The sequence below is a fragment of the Schistocerca piceifrons genome, chromosome 1 (assembly GCF_021461385.2).
Source record: "Schistocerca piceifrons isolate TAMUIC-IGC-003096 chromosome 1, iqSchPice1.1, whole genome shotgun sequence".
Lineage (NCBI taxonomy): Eukaryota > Metazoa > Arthropoda > Insecta > Orthoptera > Acrididae > Schistocerca > Schistocerca piceifrons.
In genome coordinates, this window is record NC_060138.1 from 372,855,179 (window position 1) to 372,874,428 (window position 19,250).

Here is a 19,250-nt window from a genome sequence, read left to right on the forward strand (position 1 = left end):
GTCTGCCCAGAACGTATAGATACCTATGCTGATCTCAGGAACAACCGTAGAGGTTTTGATACAATTTCCACTAATGGAAGGCTGATTCACGAAAATTTGTATACATCAATAAATATTGTAAACGAGTCGTCCGGCCGTTGATCCTTGGTGCTATCCGTGCGAAACTGGGGCGAGTCACTAGTCAAATATAAGTAAAGACTTGAAGACACATTCATTTCATCGTAAATTCTTTCAAGGCATTTCCGTCGATTATTGAAATGAGTGTCACCTACTTCTACTGACTAAGTTTGGGACCGTAGGCGTTAGGTTATAAACAGTAACCACATCGCAACCAACATGCGTTTTTGAAAAACCTACAGTGAAAGTGAAGGGTTTAGAAAAAATGTGGTACCAAATGCCATATGTTGGACATCCTAGTGCACTCAGTACAAAGAGACTAAATTATGCAGCGAAACATACATGATAAAAAGATGCAAAAAAAGTCGTAAGTAGAACCAAACAATAACTTAGCCTTGCGAAACTTGCGCTCCAAAAAGTTGTTTTTTATCTAACGATAAGAGAACAACATAAACTTTTGTGTATAATATGTCCTATATGATAACTTAATAGAGCAAGTCGGAAAGTAGACCAGTAAATCAATAACAGTAATATTACACGTTATATTATAAATTTGTTGTATAAAGCTTTTTGTCATTCTCTGATTGTTAGATGCGAAACAACTTTTCGGAGCTTAAGCACTCTTATTCTTTTTTAAAGTTAATGTCTAGTGGAGATAAAGACCACAACATAATCACCAAACAAAGATGGTTCACATATGTTCCATGAGTAGTTTCTCTCACAACTGTAGCATCAGTTATAAACGAATCTATCTTCTGCTACGAAAAGTATGCGACGCGTGACAGTGACACAATGTCTAACAGTAGCAAAACAAATATAAAAACAAAGTCAAAATTTATTTTATGGACAACTGCAGTTCTGTAAACAGTTTTTTAAGAATAAGAAATTAGTAGCATGTAGTTGGATGAAACATCTTCCATTAGTACAATCTACAGCACATTTCATTATTTAGTTTCGTTTTAATTGCATTATGTTTGTTTTACTAGTAATGTGACAATGGCTAACACATAAAGTTTCCTTTTTGTTATGCAGTTATGGTATTTAGTAATCTCTAAACGGTTGACACTCATTTATTTATGGAAGTTTCCATGGGGAGTAAGGCGCATGCAATCATTCAGGTGAATGGTGTAGTACATTTTTTAGATGAAGTTTGTGTTACTACTTTACCTAACAGTGGTTCTCCCATTGTTTCTCATCCCACACAACTACTTGCTGAGAAGACTGCTACTGCTGCTGATTTGAGTAAACCTAAAGTTGTTCCTCAAAATTGTCTGCCTGTTGGTTACAGTTCTAAATATATTGTAAACCTGCTAAAATGGTTCTTGTGTGCAGTTTAACTATTGTTTTTCCACACACATATGATTAATATGTTTTTTTGAAGTGTAACAATAAAGTTGGTAACATGATGAGGTTCAAATGGTTCAAATGGCTCTGAGCACTATGGGACTTAACTGCTGTGGTCATAAGTCCCCTAGAACTTAGAACTACTTAAACCTAACTAACCTAAGGACACCACACACAGCCATGCCCGAGGCAGGATTCGAACCTGCGACCGTAACGGTCGTGCGGGTCCAGACTGTAGCGCATGATGAGGTACGTAATGTATTATACAAGGTGTAAAGGATAGAAACGCAGATTTTTTATTGGTGGCTGAGAATTTTATACTGAACACCATTACATCAGCATTTACTTCATTTGCAGACCAATGTCTATCAGGAGTGGTATGTTCTTAGTTTGGTTGGTACCTACAAGTGCATGAGGCAAGAGCAAGCCTTTCTTGCTTATTTTCCCATGGGCAGCAGGTCAGGTGTTGAAGATTGGGCTCGTGGATGCAAAACGATTAGTCTGTACTGACAAGGTCATCCACTTACTGGCGCAGTTTTGACCGTGCAGGAAACACCAGGTCGTAAAGTTTGTGACATGTTTGTGGGAAGACTGTTGTACGCAGTGGAAAACCAACCAACACACTGATGTGTGTACATATTATGGTGCCACTTACAAAAATATCTGCACATGCACGAGTTGTATCCTGTATATGATAAATACGATTATTAACATTACTTTCACTCTTATTATTATTAATTTGTAATGGTTCGTGTGATCTTTGACGGTGTCGTTATTAACAGCTAAGTGTTACAAGAATGTAATCAACTATCCACAACGGACTGTTGTATTTCAGTGTTAAAGCTATCAGAAAATACTTCACATGGGTCTTGAATATCAACTATAAACAGCGCTCATATACATTAAAAGTAGAATCTTCGCCATTGTTAGTTTTGCTTCTCTGGCGCATTGTTTTCTTTCAGTTTTCAGCTGATCCTATGTCGACATGAGATTATGGAGAAACTTTCTTGCTGTATAGTTGTATCCTTATCAGACAAAATACGTTCTCCGATCTCATGTAGAAAGGACAACACAGAATGAGCAAAACGCTATATGTCCCGACACTCTTACTGTCCTTTCCAAAAGTCTCTAAGAGACACTGACAGTGAACGTTCGTTTGTGCCAAAATTGTATTGTTTACTTGTCTTCAACTATTCGTGTAGCATGGCAATCCTGCTAATATGAGCACCCTTTAACGTTTACCTTGCCTTTTTCCCGTATGATGATAAAATGTACAGATAAAATACGAAATGAAAAGAAGTTAAAAGAATAGGAAAAGTTTATTGAAAGCTCGTAACAGAAGAAGTTTGACATTACAATGAATTTATTGAGCCTCAATATGCAACTACGAGGAAGTTCAAAATCAAATGGCTCTGAGCACTATGGGAATTAACATGTAAGGTCATCAGTCCCCTAGAACTTAGAACTACTTAAACCTAACTAACCTAAGGACATTACACACATCCATGCCCGAGGCAGGATTCGAACCTGCGACCGTAGCGGTCGCGCGGTTCCAGATTGTAGCGCCTAGAAGCGCTCGGCCACTCCGGCCGGCGAGGTAGTTCAGTAGAGGAGAAAAATTATGAGGACAGAGAAAAGTATGAAAGCAGACTAACTCAAACCTGGGAGCTTACTATCGTAAAAAAGTGTTACTGCACTCATACCACTGCATAAGACTTCTAACTGGGTACAGTTTTGATAAGTTTCAATATAGAGCACACTGCACTGCAAATGAAGCATTAGCTCAGGAAATAGTGGAATGTAACAACAACATTACCAAAAACGATGGATGTGACACAAATGTGAAAACGGAAAAACAGCACGAAAAAATGGGTCAGTGGCAGGGCGAAGGGACCAAGCAGACGGACGGGACTGGAGGAAGCCTGTTCTCTCTCGACAAGCATCTTTCCGCTAATTATTTTCTCTGGCTGTTATAGGTTTCACTTCGTTGCGGCTATACCGCATCCCGGAAGTTCCAGATATTTTCTTACCTACCATAAGTAACAGAAAAGGACTTCACCGTTCCTGGGCGAGACTCGAGAAAGCGCAATGTTCGAAAAAGTTACATCGGTGAAAATCTGTACCGGCCAGTACGGAACAGGCGAAGAAACAGGAACGTGAAACGGAGCCAGCTGCCCGGACAGCAGACAAGCGACAATGGCAATTTTTCTGCGCCGCCGCTCCCGACTCGCCTCGATGCGGTCTCTGGCACGGCGGGCGGCTTTTTGAGGCCGGTCTGGCGACCACGGCGTTGCGTGCCTGGCCGCCATCAGCGCGCGCGGTGATGACGCTAATGATGATGACCGCGGCGGTGCCACGCGCAGGCTAATGACTGCGCCTAACGACGGCGCGCGTACCGCAGTCCGGAAAGCTCGGGATGACGTCATCCGCCTGCCGGGTCGGGTCGTTCCCCTGTCACGTAGTTGCATTGTCCTCCCGCGGTGGTCGCAGGAGTCCCGAGAGAACTGTATCACATCGTACCCGCGCTTATGACCGGTTCTAGTAGAAAGGCTGTGCAATGATGGGGAGATACTTGGAGCTTTACATCCTGTCGACGCCCAAGTCATCACTGGCGCAGTAGCATAAGCTCAGATTGGACCTAATATCTTGGCTCACGTAAGCAACTTTTTTTTTTTTTTACGTGATTACTCCGCTGTTCACAGTAAAGTGCGTGGTGGAGGGTTATGAACCACCTTCAAGCTGTCTCTCTACCGCTCCACTCTCGAACGGCACGCGGGAAAAACGACCACTTACATTTTTCTGTGCGAGCCCTGATATCTCCTATTTTATCGTGATGATCATTTCTCCCTATGTAGGTGGGTGCCAACAGAATGTTTTCGCAATCGGAGGGGAAAACTGGTGATTGAAATTTCATGAGAAGATCTCGACGCAAAGAAAAACGCCTTTGTTTTAATGATTGCCACTCCAATTCACGTACCATGTCTGTGGCACTATCTCCCCTATTTCGCGATAATGCAAAACCAGCTGCCCTTCTTTCAACTTTTTCGATGTCATCCGTCAGTAGCACCTGATGCCGATGCCACACCGCACTGCAGTACTCCAGAATAGGGCGGACAAGCGTAGTGTAAGCAGTCTCTTTAGTAGACCTATTGCACCTTCTAAGTGTTCTGCCAATGAATCGCAGTCTTTGGTTTGCTCTACCCACAACATTAACTATGCGATCGTTCCAATTTAGGTTATTTGTAATTGTAATCCCTAAGTATTTAGTTGAATTTACAGCCTTCAGATTTGTGTGACTTACCGCGTAATCGAAATTTAGCTGATTTCCTTTAGTAGTCGTGTCAATAACTTCACACTTTTCCTTATTCAGGGTCGATTGCCACTTTTCGCACAATACAAATATCTTATCTAAATCATTTTACAAGTCGTTTTGATCATCTGATGACTTTAGAAGACGGTAAATGACAGCATCATCTGCAAACAATCTAAGACGGCTACTCAGATTGTCTCCTATGTCGTTAATATAGATCGGGAACAATAGAGGCCCTGTAACACTTCCTTGGGTTACGCCGGATGTAACTATCCTGATATTGGTTTCATGTTATTAGCAAATTCATATGAAATCTAAATGAGGTGCTCTGGACAGGTATTTGGTAGCTCAATATTCCGAGTCCCAAGTTTTTCATGCTGAGAATTTTCATGAGGTTCTGTAGTGCATACTCTTCGAGGAAACGGAAGACAGGACTCGGAAGATTTCATGTGACATCTGCATAGAACCACTGACGATAAACGACGCAGGAACAGACTGAAAGAAAGAAGACCCCTTCCCCCTGATATAAAGGAGCTAAGATTTGGAGCGGATCTTGTCTGAAATATTTTTAAACTGTAACTCTTTGGCAATCGTTTCGTTTCTGAGGAGCCAGGGAGCATTTAATACGATTCACAATATTTTGTTTTGGACAGCCTGAGACTCTTAAATGCAGCATGTTTCCGTGTGGGGCAGGCTTACAGTGTGAGTGTATAAAGTTGGAGATTGTGTTTCCTGTTTAGGGAAGTCCTACTTATTGAAGGATATAAAGCAGCTAATACACTGTTTGCTCTGTTCTCTACGGCGGCGTGGAGAAATACGAGTTTCCTTTCGCATTTAGCGTTCTGTGATAGAGACACGTTCCGTTTAGTATGCCACTCCAAAATAAGAATGTGGGAAACGCAGATGCCACGTTGCATAGTCAAGCACGTGATAGGCACTCTAAGCCTTCCTATGCTCTGCAACGTTTCACGAGGAAAGATTTCCGCTCCTAACTTTCTTGCAGAACGGACGGTTATAAATATTCAGTATAATATGTTTGAGATGTTTCTCCAAACTGTGTTAACACGTCAAAAATTTCTTATTTTAACATGACCTAGTGCAACCACATTGGCATTTGACATGAGAGCATTTCTTCTTAAGAACGAGCTTCCTCAGCGATGGATCGACCGTAAAAATGATGATCTGAAATTGAAACACTGGTCTCCAAAGTCACCCCATCTCAGGATATGTTTAATTTTACTGGTGGAGTTTGTGGACGACTCCACATAACAATAGCAATGAAAGCAAATTGCAGAAATTTTTGCAAAGCTATTTGTCGAGTTGGGTTATGGGCGTTTATTGAGAGTTCGGAGGACGTCGCGTTAGATTTATATGAAAGATAAATCAAGCCTTTGATCTTAAAAATAACTGTAAAATGTCGCCCAAATCTGTACGGGCTACCCTACGCGCTTAGTTGCTGGTGAAGCAAACGACAGATACGACTTATCTGTCAGATATTGGGAAATTACAGTTTCCCCACAAAAGAGATTACACACAACACACTTGTACGTACGTGCTATCCATGTATGGATCCGGTATTGTACGCGACATGGAGTGTGCACAAAGGATGGAGGCGCGAATGGTCACACGCTAGTTTGATGAGACCGTTATCCAGAGTATAAACTACAGGTATGCATCAGCGCCCGAATGTTTGTCACATGGAGATAGCGCAAATATAATTAGGCATACTTCAAAGTGAATCAGAGCATACAGTTATACACTGCTGACAAAGAAAGTAAGGCACCCATAAAGACACGAGTAAAAACTTCACGTGTTGATACGGCACTTGATGCTATTACAGTGGTAACAAAAGGAGTCTGATTTATAAATAACTTGGCAGTATGAGCCCCTTTGTGAGTACGACGTTGCACCCACTCTGGTCTTGAAGCATTCACTGATAAAGTTAGGAAACGTACCTTAGCAAGCTGTCCCATAACTGTTGAAACTATTCCTTTATTTACTGACTACTGGTACTGAGATGGGGCAGACGACCGAGCTGGTCCCATAAGTATAATCGGGGTCAGATCTGGGGATCTTTCTGGCCACGAAGTACCTCATAATCATGCAGACAGTTCACAGATACCCTTCTCATCTGTTGACAAGCATTGTCCTGTTGAAAAATGGTGCCGCGATAGTGTCGCATCAGACGTAATAGGTGGAGACGCAGGTGGTCCGTAGCGTACTCTTGAGCAGTTACAGTCCCCTCAGTCACCAACAGTAGTGACCTGTAGTCATACCCGATGGCTTCTCCTTACCACGACGCCGTTAGAAAGACTACATTGGATTTCTGAACATTGGCACAATGAGACCTCAGCCCAGGCCGCCGCATTATTCACCGACGATGATCATCCAGGAAGAGCAGAACCTCGACTCGTCGGGCCATTGTCAGGTCCAAATGGAGAAGTTGGACTTTGAACGCTGAGACGAACAAACACTTTGTAAGTAAGCTATTTAGTGTTTTATGTTGGTAACGCCACCCAGTGCTCTGTATGAATATCACTGACTGTGCTGCGTGCAATCTGTGGCTCGTTGGCCTTGTTGGAATATTCGCTATTGTAGGGTTGGTTAGTTGGATGTGAACAGTGCGTAGCGTTGCGCAGTTGGAGGCGAGCCGCCAGGAGTGGTGGATGTGGGGAGAGAGATGGTAGAGTTTTGAGAGCGGACGATCTGGACGTGTGTCCGTCAAAGAAAGTATATATATATGACTTTTGAACACTATTGAGGTAAATAGATTATTTGTTCTCCATCAAAATCTTTCATTTGCTAACTACGCCTATCAGTAATTAGAATCTTTTATTTAGCTGGCAGTATTGGCGCTCGCTATATTGCAGTAGTCTGAGTAATGAAGATTTTTGTGAGGTAAGTGATTCATGAAAGGTATAGGTTACTGTTAGTCAGAGCCATTCTTTTGTAGGGATTATTGAAATTCAGATTGCGTTGCGCTAAAGATATTGTGTGTCAGTTTAGTGTTGATCAGAATAAGTAAAGAGAGAAATGTCTGAGTACGTTCAGTTTTGCTCAGCTGTTTGAAAATCAAATAACGTAGAGATTTTCCAGCACTGTCTTTTACAATATTTTCTAAGGGTGTGTTTCACCTTCGAAACTCTGTCACGCGCTGATAACGCTGTCTCACACGAGTAACGGCATCTCTGCGTCTCTAACAGTTATCACCCAACATCTAACGCCGTTCGAGCCGTTTATACATCCTATCAAGCATGGTAACAACACTAAACTCTAATGCGGTCTGACAGAATTTCTGCTTGTCACAGAGCACAGCAACTCTAATTTTTTGCTCTCCCGGCGATGGTGGGTACGTGTGTGAAGTTAAATTGACATCCGACTGTGTCGCCTGGATTGTCCACCATTTTTGTCGGGTAAGTGAAGACGTAGATAGAGGAGTGACGTACTGAGTACATTAGAAGTGTCGAGGTCTGTCTCAAGCGGATCCACCACACCAAGCTGGAAAACACGCGAGCCCAGAAATCTGTCGGTGGATGTCGAGGTAGTAGGGCGCAGCTCCGCATTGCGGCCCACTCGACCGCGAAGAACGGCCTTTTCGTGGCGGCGGACACGGCTGCGGTTTATCGCGGGCCGCGAGCCTCTGCGGACGGCACATACACACATCGGGCGGCAGTTTCCCCACGGCTGGCGAGGCCCGTTTCTGCCGAAAAATATCGAGGCGCGGCACGGCCCGACCGGCCGCGGCTTGGCAGACGGCCGGCTGCATTGTAAGTCCAGACAAATAGCTGCGCACTGCGACCCGGCGCGGAGCGGCGCGGCTTTCGGCTTTCACGGGCGGCGCAGAATTCCCGAGCCGAATACAAAAGCAGACCAGCCGTAAAAGGGAGCCCAGCGAGGTTCCTGGCGCCGAGCTGGACAGCACAGTCCTCCGCCCATGCTCGTCGGCAGTGGTTCCAGGCCACCTGCCCGCCCGAGACAGGTTTATTGGATGCAAATGCGGGTAATTAGCGGACACTGTGTCACGCTCCCCGCCGTCGGAGATGTGTCCGCCTTTACATTAAGGCTAGAGATCAGAAATGATATCTCTATCTTTTTTTTTTTTTTTTTCAGCCATCAGACTTGTGACTGGTTTGATGTGGCCTCTCCTGTGCCAACCTCTTCATCTCATAGTACCACTTGCAACGTAAGTCTGCAGCTCGTGGTCGTGCGGTAGCGTTCTCGCTTCCCGCGCCCGGGTTCGATTCCCGGCGGGGTCAGGGATTTTCTCTGCCTCGCGATGACTGGGTGTTGTGTGATGTCCATAGGTTAATTAGGTTTAAGTAGTTCTAAGTGCTAGGGGACTGATGACCATAGATGTTAAGTCCCCTAGCGCTCCGAGCCATTTCAGCCATTTGCAACCTACGTCCTCAATTATATGCTGGGTCGAATCATTCCCTGATGTCCTATCCTCCTGTCCCTTCTCCTTGTCACTGTTTTCCACATACTCCATTCATCTCCGATTCTGCACAGTAGCAGTCATGGACTGTGCGGGTGGTCCCGGCGGAGGTTCGAGTCCTCCCTCGGGCATGGGTGTGTGTGTGTGTTTGTCCTTAGGATAATTTAGGTTAAGTAGTGTGTAAGCTTAGGGACTGATGACCTTAGCAGTTAAGTCCCATAAGATTTCACACACATTTGAACATTTTTCTGCACAGTACCTCCCCATTGCTTACCTTGTCAATCCACCTAATTTTCAACATGCGTCTGTAGCACCGCATCTCAAATGCTTCGATTCTCTTCTGGTCCAGTTTTCCACAGTGCAGGTTTCACTACCATATAATACTATGCTCCAAATTTACATTGTCAGAAATTTCGTCAAATTAAGGCCACTGTTTGATACTACTAGACTTCTCTTGGCTAGCACTAGTCTGCTTTTGATGTCCTCCTTGCTCCGTCTGTCATTGGTTATTTTGCTGCCTAGGTAGCAGAATACCTTAACTTCATCTACTACTTGACCATCAATCCTGATGTTAAGTTTCTTGCTGTTCTCATTTATGTTATTTCTCTGTACTTTCGTCTTTCTTCGATTTACTCTCAATCCATATTCTGTACTCATTCAGCAGATCACATAATTCTTCTGCACTTTTACTCAGGATAGGAATATCATCAGCAAATCGTATCTTTGATATCCTTTCACCTTTAATTTTAATAAACCAAAATCCTCTCGCACAGGCCATGAAGGCCCAATGGTACCGACTGGCCGCCGTGTCATCCTCTGCCTACGGGCGTCATTGGATGCGGACATGGAGGGGCATGTGGTCAGCACACCGCTCTCCCGGCCGTATGTCAGTTTCTGAGACCGGAGCCGCTTCTTTTCAATCAAGTAGCTCCTCAGTTTGCCTCAAAAGGGCTGAGTGCACCCCGCTTGCCAACAGCGCTCTTCAGACAGGATGGTCACCCATCCAACTACTAGCCCATCCCGAAAGCGCTTAACTTCGGTGATCTGACGGGAACCAGTGTGACCACTGCGGCAAGGCCGTCCGCCTTAATTTTAATACTCTATTTAAATTAGCCAACTGGTCCTATGATGTGATATCCGAATTCGGCTCTCACCTGTGTTACCCAGTTAATTGAAAACGCGTCTCTTGAGTCTGTTGTCGGTTACAAGGCGTCTATCAGAAAAATCAGTACACGAGTTCGGAAATACGACGGAGGACTCGCAACATTGCCACTACGTACTCTACTGTTGGGCGTGACTATTATTAGATACCAGCTGTGAGTCTGAAACGAGTCTGAAAAATGAGACGGTTGTTAGAGTGGATGACAACAAGCATATTTCAAACAGCAACCAGCGTGCCGCACTAGGCGTCGTTGAACAGCGTCGCGCGCCGCCAATACTGAAGGGACACAACACGCCATCTAAGTCACCATGGTAGCAGGTCTGCAGCGCAGTGATTTCAACGTATTTGTGACATCAAGGTAAATGAGAGTTTTATGACCTTCATTTGCAAACACTGTAGGCGACATAGTTGCGGATATTCTAGGCGGGACAGCACTGCGGGTTCTCGTCTCTTACTGGGACGTGAACGCGTTACTTTTGGCTGTGAAAATGCCTGTTTGATAGGTGTTGCATAGACTGCAGCACCAGTGCACCTTGCGGAGTCTGGTTGCCCTGCTACAGTTTCTCATCAAACGGGAACACTCTTGCGTTTCTTACTGTATGGAGCGCTAGGGGCATGGAACGATATTCTTGGGTGGAAAGGGCAAAAAAATGGCTCTGAGCACTATGGGACTTAACAGCTGTGGTCATCAGTCCCCTAGAACTTAGAACTAGTTAAACCTAACTAACCTAAGGACATCACACACATCCATGCCCGAGGCAGGATTCGAACCTGCGACCGTAGCAGTCGCACGGTTCCGGACTGCGCGCCTAGAACCGCGAGACCACCGCGGCCGGCTGGAAAGGGCAGACATATACTATGCTTACTAGGCAGTGGATGGAAATGCTCAAGCTGCCCAGCGTCTGTGCGTTCGGCAGTTTCCGAATCGTCGAGCGCCAGATCCACGCACGTTTACTGCCATCCACAGGTCCGTAGGAGAGACGGGTACACCGTTCGTTTACCGTCGGTACGTTCTCGTAATGGCACATGTGAATTTAAAGCATACTTCTAAACATAGTGTATTCATTTTCTGATACAGTTGTTGAGTTCGTCAACCCACAGTCCGCGCCGCGCGGGGTAGTGTCCCATAGGAACTTACCACAAATTTCCAAAATTTTCAACAGTGCATACACCAAAGCTCGAAGATGACACGTTAGCAACAGCTAGAAAAAAAGTTCACGGCGTGCTGCACGGAAAATGGGTGTATGCAATTGTAAGGTGTCAGGCAAATCCAACACCTTCCATGAAAATCCTGACATGATAAGCAAATCCAGTAGTATGTCACATAGCTCCGAATAAATCGTGACATTAAATTAACCAAAGTAATACGAGTAACGAGTGAGCAAATGGAATACCACAGACTAACACAAGAATGCCTAAATGCATGTCATACCTTCCCACCGTGAGACAGACGCAGTTCCGAGGGGAGAATCGAGAGCAGAAGCCGAGAGCAGAACCGTGTTAAGCTGGAAGGCCCTACGATAAGGGACGGGCACCCACGTTGCCAGCTAACCGCTAGGACCACCCCCTTGCCCATGTTGAAAGCTAGAGCCCTCCAGAAGAGCAGTATAGATCTTACGATAACACAGAAAGGGTCACCCAGCCGCAAGTTTTAGCGTGAGACTTTTTCGTGTCTCTGTTACGTCAGGACCACCCCCCAGCCTATGTTAAAAGATAGAGCCCTCCAGAAGAACAGTATAGATCTTACGATAACACTAAAAGGACCACACCAGCTGCAAGTTTTAGCGTGAGACTTTTTCGCGTCTCTGTTACGTTGCAAACGTTAAAAACATTGCCCCACCACGAAAAGTATAACGTTTCTCATTGGACAGACAGAATTTTTGTAGGCAGAGCTTAAGGTTAACATTGAGACCCTGATTGGTCAGATGAAAAAACAGCCAGATAGTTTTTTTAAACCAACTTCGGTAAATTGTAGTAAGGAGAAGTTAGGAGAGAGTTGCTTCCGAGACGGCGAGGTGAGCGGAGCTGTGCTGTCCACCGCCCCCTGACGAACACGGACAAAGTAATGAATGCACGCGATGCCGCATAACAGCGCATAAAGCTTCACTCAGAACTGCAGAAGTCTCATCTGTTACACCCCCTTTTTGCGTAATACTAGTGCCGATCGTCAATTAAAGCTCATGGTGTTCACATTTGCCACTTGAAGTAAAAATCTGAAACGCGATGATTTTTCTGTTATATAGTTATTGAGAAGCCACATCAGCCACTGTAATTTACGACAAGTTGGATAAGTAATTGAAGATAATTGAGGGTCACTGTAGACCATTTTCATAGTTTTCTCTCTTGTGAAACTTAATTTAAACCTAGATTATAGATGTGATGTGGCATAGGTCATCCTTCGATCCATTGTAGAACTTGGAAACCCATTCAGGGAATATTCGTACACATTTTTTGTTGAACGCAGTTGGTTTTTACCATCCTGTATTAAAACATTTCCTTTTACTTATAGTGCAATTTATAAACAATGTTTTGTGAGTAGAATAAAATTTCCAATGGTATACTTAACTGCTTTTTCGACGTTATTTTACCAGCTAACTAAAAATAGGAAAGCCTTGAACCTCTTCCACTAAATTTAGTTAGTATTAAGATTCTTTTACAGGGAGTGCAGTGGAGCTGACGCTGAAATAATTAAGTATTTGGTTATATCATCGCTAGTCTCACTGAACCCTTCTGAATTCTAAATGCCATGTCTGTTCTGGCGTCTCCTTACCAGCAACAGGTCCCAGGTTCAAACTAGTCAATTTCCTAAAAAAACACGCTAAGAGCGTCGTTGCGCGAAAGTGGTAGGGAGACACGATATAGAACAAACTGACACCACGCAGAATGTTAGACGATTCCACAATTTTGTACATGTGGCATGAAGATGATTTACACCCATACCGCCCTCAGAATGTTCGCACCCTTAACCCAGACGATTTTCCACATTGAATTGAATTCTGCTAGTGGTTTTTGCAAAGGTATGCTGTTGAAACGAACCTTCGGAACAGTATAATTTCATCCTTCACGTGGGATGGTGTGTTCAACAGCAGGAAAATCAGCAGGCCATCTTTGTTCGTGGCCACCAAGATCCCTTGGAGATAAACATTTTTAATACCTATAATATGTAAATATATAAAATCTGTAATAGTGAAGCGTTGGTACCAAACGGAAAAGTTGTATATATGATTAAAATACTACTACTGAACCTGAATATGCCATAACAAGGTTCAAGGCCAGAGAGATTGGGCGAGAGGTGGAGCACAGAGAAGTGAGAGTAAGCGGAGATACAAAGAGGAATGGAGAAGGACAAAAAGAGGAGACAGGAGAAAATAGAGGGTGAGTAGATGGACACAGAAAGATGGGAGGTGGTGATGGAAGGGAGAGGGACCAAAACGAAAGGGAGAGAGGGAGATAGGAAGATGGATATAGAAAAGGGGGAGAGGATGATGGACAGAGAGAGGGCACGAGAGAGGGGAATGAGAAGATAGAAGGCGGACGAGGAGAAGGGCATAGAGAGGGGGGAGAAGGTGACTGACAGAGAGAGGGGAAAGGAGGAGGAGATGGACAAAGAGGGGGAGAGGGAGATGGACATAGGCAGGGGACAGAAGGAGATTAGGACGAATATCTAACCCATACATATTAGAAGCGTGTGCTTTCTCTTATTTCTTTTCAGTTTAACCAGACTGAGCCGTTGCAACGCGTACCCGGAAAGATACTAATATACGAACACGAGTAAACGAGTGTTGAAGTTAAGAATGTCCTAAGGGCCCAAATAGCTGTTAGCTTTCTACGAAAGACAAAGCCAGGCATGGAGTTCCGGTAAGTGTGCGAACGCGTTCTCCGCACGTGGGAGCGCAACACGGGGAATATCAGGGTACGTGGGGCGTAGTCGGGGCGGTGGGCGGTGGGCGTGTCCGGCGGCTGGGAGCGGCCAGGTTCGTTAGCGGGCGACGTTTATTGATGGAGTGTGGCAGGCGTCCCCCTGCGGCCGGGAACAGTGACAGAAAGCCCGTCCGGGAAACGACGGGGTGGGCCGCGGGGGGCCCGGCCCCTGGGCTTGTTCCACGGCTCCAGCTCACCGCGTCCGCGCTCTTATAACACCGGCAGTGACGTCAGCCGGCACCGCAACTAGCAGTTTCCAGGATGGAGCTGCACTTCGGAAGTCAGCCGCAGAAATAGAAGGTTTTACGCCTAACAGCGGGAATTATATGTCGAAGTAAAGCACACGACTGGTTCATTAAAATAACAGTTACCTTCGCCCAAAATAGAGAGTACAGTACAGCTTCAACTGAGGTGTAGTGTCGGTAGTGGAGGTGGCCAACAAGCATAATCAAACATCTACAAAAAGGTAACTTATTAATATCTTTATATACAATATGTGCACAATATTAGTTATACATGATTTTGAGGGCCGCGCGATTTGAGGCGCCATATCACGGACTGCGCGGCACCTACCGCCGGAGGTTAGAGTCCTCCCTTGGGCATGGGTGTGTGTGTTGTACTTAGTATAAGTTAGTTTAAGTAGTGTGTAAGTCTAGGGACCGATGTACCATAGGGCTTCACACACAAAATGTTCAAATGTGTGTGAAATCTTATGGGACTTAACTGCTAAGGTCATCAGTCCCTAAGCTTACACCCTACTTAACTTAAGATATCCTAAGGACAAACACACACACCCATGCCCAAGGGAGGACTCGAACCTCCTCCGGGATCAGCCGCACAGTCCATGACTGCGGCGCCTAAGACCGCTCGGCTAATCCCGCGCTTCACACACATTAGAACATAATTTTGAATGTTGTACGATCTTCTGTGGTGCTAAGTTATAAAAATAGTCAATTTTATCGTCATCTTCTTCTTCTTCTTCTTCTTCTTCCATTTCCTCTAGGCTAAAGCTTGTTTCCTTCAGTACCCTTCACAGTACCCAGAGGTTGTGACTCGATCTTTTCCTTGGATGGCCAATATTTCTTTTATCAGCTGGTGATTTATTTCTCACAGTTCTCACAATCTTTGTTCTTCCATTCATCATATGTGTTCGTTCCATTCACTCTTTCTCTTATGTAATCACTCATAAATGGTGTCCACTTTACATTCTTCCTAATGTTTCACATCTCTCTCTCTCTCTCTCTCTCTCTGTCTCTCTCTCTCTCTCTCTCTCTCTCTCTCACACACACACACACACACACACACACACACTATGTCTCAAGGTGTTCCCTGAAATTTTTTGTAGAAATTCGTTTCTGTAGTTCCCAAAATTCTTCTACTTTTTATGTTTCAGGTCCTGTTTCAGCTGTGTAAGTCACAACTAGTCTCACCACTGGATTGTATGTTCTTGCCTTTGCATCTTTTCCTACATGTTTGTTTTTCCAGACAGTACGATTTAAACAACCTGCCACTTTGTTTGCTTTTGCTGTTTGTCCTCTAATTTCGTTTTCCACTTTTACGCTGCTGGACAGGTCAATGCCAAGATATTTAAACGTCAGTATCCACTGAATAACTTTTCCATCAGCTTCCAATTTGCATCTAATTGGTTCCACAGATATGGTCATACATTTGATTATTTTTTTGAGTGGATATGGACATATTTAGGTTTCTGGCTGCCTCGCTAAATATATGTAAAAGTTTCTGGAGGTTATCTTCATTGTTTGCTACCAGAACTGCATCGTCAGCATAACAAATGATTTTTATTTACTCGTCCCCCTTTCTATATCCACTACCACCCAATACCTCTTTTCAACACCTCGTCCGTGACTATATTACAAAGCAGCGGGCGCAAAGAGTCACTTTGTGTAATACCAATATTAGCTGCTATACAGCTAGTTGGCCTGGAACCAATTTTCGCTTGGATGTAGTTGTTGGAATAAATGTCTTCAACCGTTTTTGTTCACTTGGAAGGAACCACCGATTGTAGAGGAGGATTACCAGATATTTTAACCGAATGCTGCCGAAAGTATTCTGTAAATGAATAAAACGAAGACAAGCTGCTCTGCTGTATTCCGTGGACCTGTCTAAGAACGAATACTGCATCCGTGCATGACCTACCAGGTCTAAGACCATACTGATCCTCTGCAAGGGTTGTAAATTTTTTAAATTTCCTATTATATTTTTGTTATGAGTTTAAGAGCTGAGCGCAACAAATTTATCCCTCTGTAATTGGTAGGGTCTTTCTCATCTCCTTTTTTGTGCATGAATATAAAGATACTAGCTCTCCAGTCATTTCGAATTTATTACCAGTTATAACATTTTAAATTAATGTGGTCAACTGTTCTGTTAGTGGATTTCCTCCATGTCTCAGTAATTCATTGGGAACCCAGTTGTTCCCTGGAGACTTCCTATTTCTTAACCTCTGCCTGTGAAACACTGACACCATCGTTTACTTGTATACTGATCTTTGATCCCTCTTCTTTTTCTCGTGATTTTTTACCTTAATACAACTCTGTTAAATATTTTGTCGGTCACTTTCAAAATATCATTTAATTCTTTCCTCTACTGTCGTACCATTTTCCAGATTTATTTCTGGAGCCCCAAAAGCCACGTTCTAAATTTTTCATATTTAAAATGATACGTTAGTGATTTAGTCACATTACGAGTTCTTTTGTAATGTTCATAAGGCTCTCGCGCTCTGCGTGTTTTATACTTCAGATAGACACACCACTTTTTTTACAGATTTCTTTAACCTCTCTGCGAAACCTTGGTGTTCTGTTTATTTTCCTCTCTTGCTTTACGCTCGTGTACCTATATTTCTTGATTGAATAAAAAAAATAGTCTCACATGCTGCTTCACTTTTATAACTCCTGAATATTAACAATGTATAGCAGCGTTGAGTGTAGAAAAGTCTACAGATGCACTCGATCTGGATGGCGAAGCTCCGAGTACGGCTGTTTAAAGAGATGCGCTGTCCAGTCAGAAACTCATGCTAATTGTAAGTCATGTGAGTTCCACGTTGCGCCATTCGCCGGAGACCAGCGAGCGATGGAAGAGCGATCCGAGGTAGGTGGCGCACGGGCGGTAGCATTAAAAGTGCCGTCTACCCATACACGTGAGCCACCATGGCCCGCCTGGTGCTTCTGACGAAGACGCTGTCGATACAGTGTATGAGAATACCGTACAACCAATAATGGGAAAACGGAAAACGGCAGTCTTACTGGATCACACAAGCTACCATTGCTAAACGTAGGGAAGGCCACAAATTCGTGATACTATAAGGGAACGAAAACAGTGAACCAAAATAATTCATGTATTGAATAGGTTTGACTGTGGATTTATCCCTTGAATCAAGAAGCATCAGTCTGCAACTGACAATGTATGTTGTTCATGGACAAAGTCATCCTTCACATCTTTCACATCAAAGAGACAACAGAAAGTCTAAAGTTCTTTCTTTGCCTCCCATTTTTACTTCAGTTCCCCAACTGATGGGCCTGGCCGCCCCTGAAAGCGTCAGAAACGCTTTGCTGCTAATGGTACTGGTCAGAGAAGAATGCGAAAAAAAAACTAGCTGAACAAAATAACATCAAAAGTTTATTCATAACTGTCCGTCTTGTTTGCACTAACAGTAAAACGTAAGATACAACGATACACACTTAAATCATGTGAAAGCATTTTAATTAAGAACCGTGACTACTGAATCTGTGATACTGGACACTTGTTACCTCATCAGTAGCGCCATCTACGGCTGTGGCTCGATTTCGCATACTTGTAGCTCGACGTCGGCGATTGTTCACGTACCGATGTCCAGAAGGAATTTGACATTGGTACTCGTATCAGGATACTGTTCATGGTATGTTGTGGCCATCAGCCATGTTGCATACGCATACCAAGTGCGAATGAAACTCCCGCTCTGAGACTTCCGTGCGAACTTAATTATCTATATAGACAGTCTATCGATCCCCCCTGAATCGAGAATATCGACGATTTTGCCTCTTATCGATATCGACACTAACAAGATATCCGTCTCAGGAATTGGAACACTTTCTTGTACAGTAATTAAAAATTAACAATTTTCGGATTTTTTTCCTTTACTTGTACTGTAAAAGCTCGCTTCTTGACAAACTTCATGATTTTCAACTTAATGCCAAGTACCCAACAGCTTTTTTACGGGTATGAAAATGTGGGATATAAATGGGTGTATCTTTTGATTGAATTGACTAGGAAGCTTTGTACACCGGCAAGGGACCATAAATTTGAATTTGATACGTCCACTCCATCTTGAGAGAAGGGGGTCTTGAACAGTCGGACAGAAAGACAGACTGACGTACAACAAAGTGAAGCTATAAGATTTCCCTTTTTACCAACTGTTGTACGGAACCCTGAAAGCAGACTTGCGTATGCAAAGAGGGAATTCCTGGCGAATAGAATTTGAGGAATTAATACCAGAGAATCTACGTTTGAGGTACAGCACTGTGTGGCACTGAAACATGGACTGTGGTTGTAGTTGTGGTGCTATAAAAGGATGCTGAAAATTAGATGGACTTAAATTATAAGAAGGGCTTATGCTACTAGAGAATAAACCAAGGTAGTTGAGAGTGAAGACTACGTATGGAATGATAATATAAGAAGGACTTACGTTCTCAGAGAATAAAACATGGTACTCGATGGTGAAGACTATATGGGAAGACAGACTTGAAATGCGAGAGTATCCAACATCTAATAGTGACCGCTGTCTGCAAGTGCTTCTCTAAGATGAAGAAGTTGACATATAAGAGGAATTTATGGTTTCAGACGTGTTTCCTTTGCGGTGCTCTGGAGTTGCAACGTAGTGCGCCGGAGTCATCATCGCGAGCGGCTGGTCTGAGCCCCGTGGTACCGCCGGGAGCTGCCAGGAGGCAGCCACGGCTGTCGCGTGATGA